Here is a 12584-nt window from a genome sequence, read left to right as displayed (position 1 = left end):
TAGGAATCACCACCGGCACGACAAACAACAGTGGGCAAGACCAGCGCGAGCGACGAGGCGTAAAAGGAGCTAGTGTCATTTTGTATTTACCTGTCAATATTCCAACTCGGATTTGGTGGTCGTGGTTGGTTAAAATCATCCCGTCCGACGCCATGTTCAGCAGCGCTCTCGCCCGCACTGACAAGCCTGAGCAGAGCCGAGAGACGAGCGTATCGAACTCGGGGGGAGGAGTCAGGCGAGAGCAGCCGAACTGTGACCACAACACTGGAGATTTGGCTAGGGTTGGGGATCATGTTAAGAGTGCAAGAATATACAGTTTATTCGCAAAAAAAATTTTTTTCTAAACGTAAGAGAAATGACAGTCACTACAAAGTTTATGAAGGGTTTATGCACTACAACAAGTGTTCTCTTCCATGATTGTGACTGTAAAAAGTGGACAAAAATGTATAATATTATAATAAATTTTATAATATTATAATAAGGTTTCACCTGTTAACATTAGTTAACTAAATTAGTTAACAAACTAACAATGAACTACTTCTATAGCATTCATTAATCTTAGTTGATATAAATTTTTCAAAAGTCATATAATAAATGCAACATGAACAATGAATACATAATTTTTTTAAATAATTTTACCAGTAAATGCTATTAAAATATATTTTTCAGATTTAGTACATGTTAACTAATGCATTAACTAATGTTAACACATGAGAGAAGTGTTAACATTTAAATTCCAATTAGTAAATATTTATAATGTTTATTTTGTAAAGTAGTTTGAATATAATTACTAGTTTGAATGCTTATTATTGTTGTCCTTATCCTTTATGCATTTAACAATACTATTTGACAAAAAAGTAATAGCCTTGGAAGTTTTAAACCTGTGTTTCGTATGTTCATATTAATATTTTACAAAAATGATTTGTATAATGAGAATGATTTGTTAATGTGAATGCTTTGGGTGCTTTTTGTATGGGTTCACAGTAAAAAGCACTATTACCTGTCTTCTACTTGTCATTTCATACATTTAGTTTGTTTGAGCTTGAAGGGGCGATTTAAGGAGTATTCCAACAATATGTCAGGTGCAAAGATTTAGAACAAAGGAATCCATTTTTTTGTGGCCTTTAGCATTTGAAAGTTTCAGTAATAGCTCACATATGTCACCATGTGTCTCCTGTTTAGCCCACCTACTAATTTAGGAATATGAATATATCACAGACATATTCAGTGCTATTGCAAATGGTTAAAGAAAAAGTCAAGGTAAAAAGTAGATTTTAGTAATATGTATTAACATTATATCACTTAATAAAATTCATTATTATGTTGTCACAATATTTTTTATGGTGAATTTCTTGCAACCAGCTGCCAGTTTTTTTACTGTAAATTTAACAGGATATTTTTTAGTGTAAAGTTTTCCCCCAAATTCACAAAAAACAACTCCCCCTTGTCACGCCCATGGACTGTTTTGGTGTTTGTTTTCCTCCCCCACGTGTTCCATGTTCCCTCCTGTGACCTAGTTTTTCCCTCATGTTGATTATGTTTATTGAGGTCAGGTGTGTCTTGTTAATTCCCTCGTTTAGTTCTAGTATTTAGCCCTGTGTTTTCATGAGTCCTGCGTCCTGTTTTAATCGTCAATCCCTGTTGTACTACTTGTGTGTTCCTGCCTGCCCTGTACTCCTCGTTCATGGATCATTAAAGACAGTGTTTGTGAATTCTCCTACGTCTCCTCGTTCCTAGTTCCTCGCATTAGTGCAACTGTGACAGAAGACAGGACCGAACAGTAAGCAGCGCCCCTTCTCCTCGTTTTTTGTTTCCTGTTTTGAAAGTGTTTTGTTTTCTGTTTTCCCCCCCGCGATCATGGAAACTGCCGTGAGATTCACTGCCCTAGCCCGCAGAGATCTTCCCTTCGTGGAGTATGCCCGGGAATTCTGCAGGCTCGCCACGACAACGGCGTTAGACAACGCCACGTTGAACTCTCTGTTCTGGATCGGGGCAAATTACTACCGCCCCGTTGACCTCCCAGACACCACAGGGTTAAGCTGGAGGGAAGGGATCCTCTGGTGTCTGGAGAGCATCCGGCCCCGATCCAGAACCAGCCCGCCAGCCGCTCTGATGTCCAGCCCGCGGGCCGTCCCACAGTCAAGCCTGCAGGCCAATTCACTCCCAAGCCCTCGGCTGACAGCAGCAGTCTCCTTCACCTCTGCTTATAAAAGGAGAATGCAGAGGAAGCGACTGTAGGCTTCTCTCCTTCACCTCTGCTTATAATAAGAGAATGCGGAGGAAGAGACTGTGGGCTCCAGCCCCTGAGTCCGCTCCTGAAAGGGCTCCAGTTCCCATGTCCAGCCCAAGGAGGGCTCCAGTCCCCAAGTCAAGCCCAGAGAGGGCTCCTGTTACCACGTCAAGCCCAGGGAGGGCCACAGTTCCCGAGTCAAGCCCAGGGAGGGCCGCTGCTCCTACGTCAGGCCCACGGAGGGCCTCAGGGACCGATAATTTTCCCAAGGATTTTTTTTTTTGGGGGGGATTTATAAGGATCCAGCCGTAGAGGCCGGGCCGAGTGCCAAGGCCAGGCCCCCTGAGTTCCCTGCTCCGCCATGTGTCCTGGAACGGGTACCACCCTGGAGGTCGTCCGTCCCATGTAAGCCTATCCCTAGAGGCCCCCAGAGGCCCCTTCACTTTCACTGTAAGTGCAGAAAAAGAAGAGATGAGTCAAAATTATTTTTTTATGGTAATATATTTCACAAATGCTGTCGATTGTGCTTAACTTGTACTAAGTCTGGAATATTCCTTTAAGGGTTGATGTTTAGTGATGATATTATTGGAGTGTCAGTGCGGGACAGATCCAGGGGAGTTGGTACCTGTACCAGAAATTAATTACACACTTTATTGCATCATAGAATCACAAGCTTAGATCTGGCACTGAGGTGCAGAGCTCCAGTAGAAGCACTTCAGCTTTATTAACATGTGCACAAGAGCATTATGGGAAATACCAGTGAAGGCTGTGGGGAAGCTTGGGTCTTGTCCATTAATAGACATGAATGTTTGCTATGGTGTTATTAGAAGTAACCATTTTCTGCTGTTGCAAGGATCATCGAGAGATTTTCAGGCAAGCACAGCTAAATCTAGATCAGCGCTCACCACGTAACCCAATACAGGACGTCAGACTTTACTGGAGATGAGTGAAAAGTCAGCACGCCAGCACAGGCCTCCTAGGAGGACAACGGCTCTCTGCAGGTCATTATTTAAGCATTCTTAACTGGCAACAAGCTCAAGCCAACAAAATGAGCGGCTGTTTTCTGCTGGGAGAGCACAAAATAAAACCCAGCATAGAAATCGCAATCTGTCCTTACATCTTTAAAATATATAAATGAAATGCAAACACTATTGGCTGTAGGGGCTGGCACGCTCCCAAATGAATTGTGCTCCGTAGCATTCTGTGGTGAAAATGACGGAAATTACATTTGAACATTTTTGGAATTAAAAATTGTTCTTTTGTCTTTCTAGTTACTAATTCTCAGCAAGCTGTTTTTATCATATGCTAAAAAACACACAATTAACTAATATTTTCACACTTTTTGCAAAATTTCACAAATTACAGCTTGACTGGAAATTATACTTAGTATAAAAAAATTAAAATTAAAATCTGTGCACAAGTGATATTTACCTTGTTTTCTTTATACAGAACATGTCCCATATTTCATCTCAAGCTTTTCAATAGAAATGTATTAGGTACAGAATTGTTTGGTGTGGAGCAGGGTAATTATAACTAGAACTAGGTTATTATAACTAGAACCAAAACTGAAACTAAAATTTAAACCATGAAAAAATAATAATACTTAGGAAAATTTTTTTAATTTCAGCTAGTTGCCAAGGCAACATTTCTTGTTTCAATTTAGTTTAACTTGATGTACTAAGATAACAAAAAATAAAAATCCATGAAAACTATATAGACACACACACACATTGAGTTTCCATGTTTTATGCGAACATTCTATAGGTGAAATGTTTTTTATATTGTATAAACTATTTTCTATCCCCTTACTCTAACTCTTCACCTAAACTTACCCCTCACACAAAACATTCTGCTGTTTTAGATGTTCAAAAAACTTCATTCTGAATGATTTATAAGCTCGTTTCCTCATGGGGACCAAAAAATGTCCCCACAAGGTCAAAATGTACTGGTATTATTATTATACTTGGTGGGACATTTGGTCCCCGTAACGTAAGGAATACTAGGACCACACACACGCACATGACAAAAAAAATAAAAACAAAAGCAATAAACCTTTAACTAAAATTAAAATGAAAACAGTGGAGGAAATTGTGGTATAAATAATTTTCACACAATAAATATTAGAATGTTTTGTGTTTATTTCACATCTTTCTTTTTTTTTGGCGTTTTTGCATTTATAGGACAGTGTAGAGATGACAGGAAGCAAAGTGGGAGAGAGAGGGGAGCAAGACTGGGAAAGGTCCTCAAGCCGGGATTCAAATTCGGGACACCCGTAGCGTGCTGCCCTCAAGGCTAAACTGTCACCAACATTTCACATCATATTTTAAGCTTGTGATAATTTTCTGTATAATTTTCATTGTTAAAGATAGGAAGTCTGGGACAAGTACAATATAAAACAATAAATCTATATATAAAAGGCATTTAAAGTTAGCAAAAGTAATTTTGTTAGGGTAAAGAAGTTAGGGTAAAAAGTTTCCAAGGAAGTTATAATGTGACCTTTATTAAAAAAAAATGAATCTCTTACTTTATAATAAATGTTATTAAAAATCAAGTAGAAGCCAGAGAAGTGCAGAATATTTATCATTTGACAGATTTTACTCTATAGCTCTTACTCCATAACTCTCTGACAGTATTTTTCAGTGTCTATGCATGACCCTCCTCCGCTTTACTGAATGTGTGTGTATTGCAGGAACACAGGAAGGCCTCTCACTAGAACTGACATGAACATTTCCTGGTGTTGGCACTCTGTGAGGAAAGCCTTAGCATTCTTAGATGAGATGGCTCTCCAATTCACACATACTGTATGCAGACAGAATTTTAACCAACCTGAATTCCAAGTAGGCACTAGCCTGTGAACCCTCTTCTTAAAACCGCTCCGCTCGTCCGTACTCTCACCTCCCCCATCCTCTCAATCTCACTGTCTTCCTCACCAATGTATTTTCAGCATCCCCCTCTCTCTCTCTTGCATGAATTTCCTTGCTGGTCCAGGCTGGTTAGTGCTGGTTTAGCTGGTACAGCACCATAGCCATACTGTTCAACAGCTAAACCAGTAGATGAAGGACAAGTAGTGACATTTGAATTAAGAACCCTGGTGGAGACATCTGCATCCAAAACATAAAATATGCTTAGTCAGGGTAGTTGGGTGAATCTCATGAACAGGTGTCCAGGTTACATTATACCCTAAAGCAAAAAAATATTATTTAATTAACTTATTTGTTATATTTTCAAATTATATGTTATCATTTAAATCTTATGTAAATTCTATTTAAATTAGTTTTATTTATTTAGTTAGTTTTACATTACACCTCAGTTCTCATTACTGTAAAGCAAAATTGTCTAATTTTCTTTACTGTAACATTACAGTATATATATGTAATAAATAATTTAAATATATGTAAAACAATTTAATAAAAATAAGGCTGCATTTTCTTTGCAGTACAAAGAGTAATATTGTGAAATGTTATTACAATTTAAAATAACTATTTTTTATTTTAACATATTTTAAAATGTAATTTATTCCTGTGATGGCAAAGCTGAATTGTCAGCAGCCATTACTCCAGTCCTCACAGTCACATGATCCTTCATGAACTTTTGACCGGTACTGCATATACATTTTTGTGAGTTGTATATTATATGATACATTTGATAGATTTAAAGGGGTCATATGATGTAGCTAAAAAGAACATTATTTTGTAGACCAAACAAAGTAGTTTCGCTTTCACAACGAAACACACGGCAGGCTAGAGTGAGCGGCGGCCAGAGGGCTAGAGTGAGCGGAGGCCGGCAGCTAGAGTGAGCGGTGGCGGGCGGGCTTGTGGCAATCACATGTGACAGTTGTCCCCCCTAAAAATATGATTAAAAACCACACTGTGTATTGTAAATAACAATGTTTTATACTTTAAATAACTTTGTAAGTAGTAAAACAACAGAAACGCAAAAATGCGTTTTAAGTTTAGAAACATTTTGAGTCTCCCCCTCGCTTGCCTCACTGTGCTTTGGTCCAAATGCCTGTTTTCCTCTTTTACATCACCTACACACACACAAGTCCGGTGAGTGAGGAAAAAGTCAATAGTTGTGGAACTCGGCTGTCAAGGCTATTTTCTTTACTTAAACATCAGATGATTCTCTTTAATACAGATGATGCCAATGTATTTTTCGATGAGTCCGCTATTTTAGCAATAATAACGTGACTTGCCTGACGGAGAGTAATGTCTACAATGGACACGAGCGCTGTCACGGCGCGACCACAACAGCTTGAAGTTGTCTAATTTGTCTAGTTGTCTCCCTCCTACAATAAAAGTAGTAAGGCTTTCCTCTGTGTATACTTATCCTTACAAGTACAGTTTTAGCTGTATTATATGTGTCCCCTTCAAAAATTGCTCTTGAGAAATGTTGTTTATTGTCCCCCCCTACTTTAAGACGAAATTTACACTCCTGAATACAATAAGTATTTCTTGATCATGATAGCATTTGTTGTACTGCCTTTAAATTTGATTAAAATTAACAAAAAAATTAAAATAATGTAATAACAATCATCACTAATGTAATATAAAATGAAAGAGACCATACTAGATCCATTAGTAATAAGGTAAAATGTGTTAAAAAATATTGTCACAATTAAAAAAAAGGGGGGATGGGGGATTGGGGGAGGTCATAAAAACAAGGGTCATAATAATAGATTCAATTATTTTATCTTTCGGTTTTGGGTTTTTGACCTGGACATTTATTTACGGGTTTCATTCTAAAATGCAACAGTAATATCATCATCACTTTAATATACAGTCAAACTCAAACACAGCCTCCGCATAACCAGAGATGATGGACTGGATTGTGAAGGCTGGTTTAAGTGGGTTATTGGAGAGCACGTATATTACCCCAGTCCCAATTTCGAGCAGCACCGCTCATATATTCCGGGAGGTAAATGAGCAAGGCTGTGTGGTTACAGAGATTGAAATACATTCATTAACTTTTCCCTCTTTGCTAATATAAGCCTTTTAACGCCACGCATCCCTGAAATTTATATTTAAATTAAATTGACTGGGGGCCAGAATAGGAGGCACCCCAGACACGGCCCCTGTGGTGACTGTTATTTACCGTCCTCCTCTCCTCGTTGGTCAGTCTCCACTGCATGTCCCCCTCCCCAACACATCCTTCACTTTTTTCCCTATCCCATCTCTCCGTGATGGGAAGGATGCTGGCTTATGCCTTTAAGACAGGCTTTCAAAAATTCCTGTCAAGAACTTGAGAAGGCTGGAGCTGAGATATGTGTTCGCTGACAGCTCGTGAAAGAAAACTACATGTCTTGAAATGGAACGGATGACACTGTGACACAGAAATGCACATGTAGGGGTGAGCGGCTCGTTGGTGGGTTGTCGGGGGCAGGAGGGATCAACCCGAAAGGTCACATCTTCATTACTGTCACTCGCTCGCACACACACACCTACACAAGCTCTCCGGTCCACTTCGGCTAATTCCACAGGACAGAACTGAAGGTTAACTTCAATGAGAATCGATAACCCATTTATGCTAATGTCAGCGTAATGTGCGTTTCCAGCGGGTATGACCTAACCGAGTTTGCGCTCGAGTATCGCCCTGCCTCACCAAACAGCTCTAAGCAAGCATAATGCTCTCCAGATTCATTTTTCATCTTAGCGTGTTTTACGGTTTATTTGTAACTGGATTTTAGACGCATTACAGCCAGCGAGACAAACATCCATTGCTGGACATTGCACTGACCGCAAAAAAGAGAGCTTTAGGTTAATCAGAATTCATTTTGCCATTGATTTGTCTGAGCAGCGGAAGGTAAAGGGGGGAAGGGTTTTAGATGGAACCGGTGGCTGTCATCACACATCTTCACACTAACAATACACAATTTTCATATTGTAAACGCTCTAACACAATGATAGTAATTTTAATCAAGCGACAAAGACAATGCACGGTAACTCAATAACTACATCACCAGATCCCAGTGCAAATGCTCAGAAAAATGTCTTGCAATGCAATTCAATAGCAAAATTCCTTTTGAATTGAAGTGAATCTATATTTGTGACCCTGGACCACAAAACCAGTCTTAAGTCGCTTGGGTATATTTTTTGCAATAGGCAAAAATACATTATATGGGTCAAAATGATATTTTTCTTTTATGCCAAAAATCATTAAAGATCATGTTCCATGAAGATATTTTGTAAATTTCTTACCGTAAATATATCAAAACGTAATTTTTGATTAATATGCATTGCTAAGGACTTCATTAGGACAACTTTAAAGGCGATTTTCTCAGTATTTACAACAAACCTTACATCAATGGAAAGCTTATTTATTCAGCTTTCAGATGATGTATAAATCTCAATTTCAAAAAATGTGGTTTTGTGGTCCAGGGTCACATTTATGTTTCTTGAGTATTAAAAGTTGGTAGAAAACAAGGGCGTAATCACACTGAGTGGAAAATATCAAATGGTATTTTCTGATTCATAAATTTATCTGGTTTTAGCCCTATTCCAAATCTGGTTTTGCTTCAGTTTCTGCTTATTTTATTTTTTGTAGAGTATTTTAGGGCTGCCAAAGTTGATGTGTTAATAACTGGTATTAAATGTTTAACAGCGTTACATTTCTCAGCACAGTCTAGTGTTATTGTAGTTTACTTACTTGCATTGTATTGTTTAATGCAGACAGGTGGTAAAGTTTCGTTTAGAGTAATAAAAAAATCTGTTTAGTTTTTCTTAGTCATGTTAGTTTTTATTTATATTTTTTTATTTGTTTATGTCATTTAATTTCATTATGCTCAGATAATTCAATAGCACTTAATTTCAAAACTCATTTGAATCATACAGTGGGACATATTCAGATTAATGGTCGATCAATATGGCCTTTTCTGATTCATAAATGTTTCTGGGATAGGCCTACCACAATATTTCATATTGCAACCATTCACAACATAATTTTCATGGTTATTATAGTTTGAAAAAAAAAAAAGTTTTATTATTGTCAATTTGTCATTTCAATGTAATTTAGTGTTAGTAGTTTCACTAGTTGCTTAGTTGGAACTTATTTAATAATTTGTGGTTTAATAATTATTTTAGTGTAGTTTTCAAGGCATGAAAACTTGACCATTCGCAAATACCCACCCCCTTCGTTACTGTTGCTACGTCCATGGTGCTCTCACACGTCACACCACACATCATGTTCTCACGCAGTGAAAAATACATCGCGGAGCAAAGAAGACACTGACAACACGCCGACAGACCAGACAGAGCAGGTTACTTTTGATATGAAACAAAGTCTCAGCTTTCAAATTTTGTCATTTTTAAGAAATTCAAACAATAAATAGCGTTTTGTGTCTCTTTAATGTGTCGTGACAGATCACTGTAGCGCAGGGGTGCCCAAACTCGGTACTGGAGGGCCGGTGTCCGCAGGACACCGGCCCTCCAGGACCGAGTTTGGGCACCCCTGCTGTAGCGCCTCAGTTCAAGTGGCACATGAATCGATCATCTCTTCCTCTTTACTAGTTACACACCAAAAAACATGAATGAACATCGGAAGGTATCTTGTTTCAACCACGGAAAGACGTCAATACACACTATTTTTCAAATTCAAGTCCACCGACGTTAATCTACTCTCCTGTCTGGTTTGTTTGTCTGACAAAATAGCGGATTTGGCAATATGATTGGTCAGAACACCTGTCAATCAAACTCCGGCGAAGAGTCAATTTAGTTTTATTTATAGATTTTTTTCCCCCCCGTGATCCTCGCAGACATCCCCATTTCCAGTTGGCAAACTTTGAGTCTGTGTATCTGTGACTGATCATACAGATACACAGGCAGGCTGATCAATGAAGACATCCAGCGCATTAATATTCCACGTCTCCAAAGACCTGCTCACCTCCGATGCCTCCCAACCAGACAATACTGTGTGAGCTGAGCGTCCTTTGAAACGATCAGCAGGGGACAGCTAAAAGGCCCCACAATCCAATAAATAGAATAAAGACCCATTAATATGATTGGTCAGAACACCTGTCAATCAAACTCCGGCGAAGAGTCAATTTAGTTTTATTTATAGATTTTTTTCCCCCCCGTGATCCTCGCAGACATCCCCATTTCCAGTTGGCAAACTTTGAGTCTGTGTATCTGTGACTGATCATACAGATACACAGGCAGGCTGATCAATGAAGACATCCAGCGCATTAATATTCCACGTCTCCAAAGACCTGCTCACCTCCGATGTCTCCCATCCAGACAATACTGTGTGAGCTGAGCGTCCTTTGAAACGATCAGCAGGGGACAGCTAAAAGGCTCCATAATCCAATAAATAGAATAAAGACCCATTATTCAATTCTCAACAATTAAGTGTGTCTATTCTTTGTAATCAAGCGCTGAGTAAATGTTTCTCATATGAGGCCCACCTCTCACCTCCACCCAGAGCGCACTCATGCAAATGCAAGATTAAAACAAGCCATTACCCTTCCAGAATGCAAAACTGTCATCCTATTATCATGACTAATTGAGGCTTTATAACATAGTGTTGAGGTCTGTTTAGACAGTGACTCTTGTCACAGCAGAACAAAATAAAACTATTAGGCGAGCAACTGTGCAAAATGACAGCTGGTGTTATATAAGGAAGTGCTGAGAGAAGATGAATTTTTATAACATCTTGTTTTTGGGGCAAGAACAATATATGATCCATAGATCAAAAAGCTTTGTGAATAAATTATGAATTGCATTCACAGAATTACAGATCCTACTATGGTGAAGGCTTAACTGATAGATATTAATTATGAGTTGATAAAAACTTCTCTCTTTACAAGATTTAACAGTCAAGATTTGGTTACTGACATACTGTTTACACAGAAGGTTCACACATCACTGAATTGTGCTGTGCTCACCATCACATTCCTTCAGGCTCATTTTGGAGTGCCACACTGAAATGAACAATATAATTAGCCAGTAGATGGCAGCAGCGTGCTGATGAAAGGTGTTGGGCCTGGAAGGTTATGACTCCAGAATACCTGTTCATGGCAGCCAGTTACATCTTCACTTATTTCTGCAGCTTTGGCCACCATTTTGGCATATCACAGTGGAAACGGTGCCACAATCATAAAACAAAAACTGCATGACCTCATTTTTAAATAAGCTCTTCAAAATGTATTTAAAACATGTCAGTCGTAAAGGCAAATGGGGCATAACTAGCGTTATCCTATAACATAGGATGTATATTTACAGACTATAACGGTAAAAAAGCATTGCCAAATATAAGTGAGATGATCAACCATCCTTGAATGGCTCAAGTACATTAAGATGAATTAAGATCTTTGATGGTTTTATGTCAAATTACTGTAGTGACATCCACATTTAAATATGTGAATCTGGAAAACAAAAGAAGATATTTTGAAGAGTGTTGGTAATCAAACAGTATGTATATATATATATATATATATATATATATTGTCCTTATTATAGAGGTCGTTGGGACCTGAACCTGTTCATTACAAATATTCTTATCTTCTATTCAAAATACCATACATTTTCAGGTCCAATGTACTTCATTAGTATTTTTTGTCCATATTTCGGAAGTCAATGGTAACTGAAACCATTTGGTTACCAACTTCAAAATATTTTTTTTTGTGTTCCACAGAAGAAAGAAATGCATACAGATAGAAGGATGGGAGGGTAAATAAATGATGACAGAATTTTCATTTTTCTATAAAGATATAGTCCACCCTAAAATCAGTATCACTGAGTTATATACTTATATTTTTATATTTCCTGTTTTCATTTTAATTTTTGTTAAATTGTTAGTAATTTTGTTTTGAGTTTTTGACAGTTTATTCGTTTTTTTTTTTTTTTTTACTATGCCCATATAGTTTTTTATTTGTTCATTTTTATTTCAGTTTTAGTTTTAGTTATTTTAGTACATAAAGTGAAACTAAACGAAAATTAGAAATGGAGCATCTTAGTCAGGAGCTTTTGAGGTAAAGGAACTGCTTGAGGAGTGAGAAAACAATTGTAGTGAAGTGAACAGACACATAAGAATAAAAGCCGTGTTGTGATCTGTGAGCTGTGAAAAGCACCTAACCTCACTAGTCTGAATGCTCGCTCTTATGTCCAGATTTATAGCTGCGCCTCAATTTAAAGTGCAATATTCTCACGCGGTCATGAGATACATTTGGGTTACAAGTGCAGGTCTCATAACGCATGATGAGCCTCGGCCTGTGAAAACACCCCTCTGATCTTTATTATTGTATTACTGAGAAAGTGTGAGAGCAACTTGCTGTACTGAGGTAAGCACTGTAATTATGAACACTGTATCTCTCTGTGACTCCAATTATCCCTCAACATGTAATCTCTCTCCCTCTTTCTCT

General features: G+C 38.1%; 1 long non-coding RNA gene across 1 annotated transcript in view; it reads right to left on the bottom strand.

Annotated features, from left to right (window-relative positions):
* Positions 1-4143: 4143 nt before the first annotated feature.
* Positions 4144-12584, bottom strand: part of LOC107674052 (uncharacterized) — a 21159-nt gene continuing 12718 nt past the window's right edge. The window contains exon 3 of the long non-coding RNA XR_001632471.1: positions 4144-4229. This is a non-coding gene — a long non-coding RNA (uncharacterized LOC107674052). The remainder of the gene's footprint in view (positions 4230-12584) is intronic.

The sequence above is a fragment of the Sinocyclocheilus anshuiensis genome, unplaced genomic scaffold, assembly GCF_001515605.1.
Source record: "Sinocyclocheilus anshuiensis isolate Anshui unplaced genomic scaffold, SAMN03320099.WGS_v1.1 scaffold544, whole genome shotgun sequence".
Classification (NCBI taxonomy): Eukaryota; Metazoa; Chordata; class Actinopteri; order Cypriniformes; family Cyprinidae; genus Sinocyclocheilus; species Sinocyclocheilus anshuiensis.
This window is presented reverse-complemented; position numbering and strand designations above follow the sequence as displayed.